Source organism: Fragaria vesca, linkage group LG4 (assembly GCF_000184155.1).
Source record: "Fragaria vesca subsp. vesca linkage group LG4, FraVesHawaii_1.0, whole genome shotgun sequence".
In the NCBI taxonomy this organism is placed as follows: domain Eukaryota; kingdom Viridiplantae; phylum Streptophyta; class Magnoliopsida; order Rosales; family Rosaceae; genus Fragaria; species Fragaria vesca.
Window position 1 is genome coordinate 974,612 of NC_020494.1, and position 371 is coordinate 974,982.

The following is a 371-nucleotide window of genomic DNA, read 5'->3' on the forward strand; positions in this document are numbered from 1 at the left end:
CAACAAACCCCATATTTAGAACAATATCCTCTATTGCCCCCAATAGACTTTCTACTGCCCCCAATAAACCTCTCAAATCCCATATCGCTAGAGTCCGGGCAACGGCCGTTGGAGTCCGGTTAACGGTCATCGGCAACGGGAATCTGGTCTTAGTTACTTTATTTAACAATAGACCTTTTACTGTCCTTACAATGGTTTTTTGTAGTTTATTTAATTCATTAAGAGTATAATTTTTTTTTTGCTGTTTAAGTTGGCTATTAAGAATTTTAAATTCTAATTTTGTTTGTGGGAATAAAATTCTTAAAATTAAAGCTAGTAGGAGAAATTTTATTCATACATACCAAATTTCTTAATGCACACCCCTATTTCTT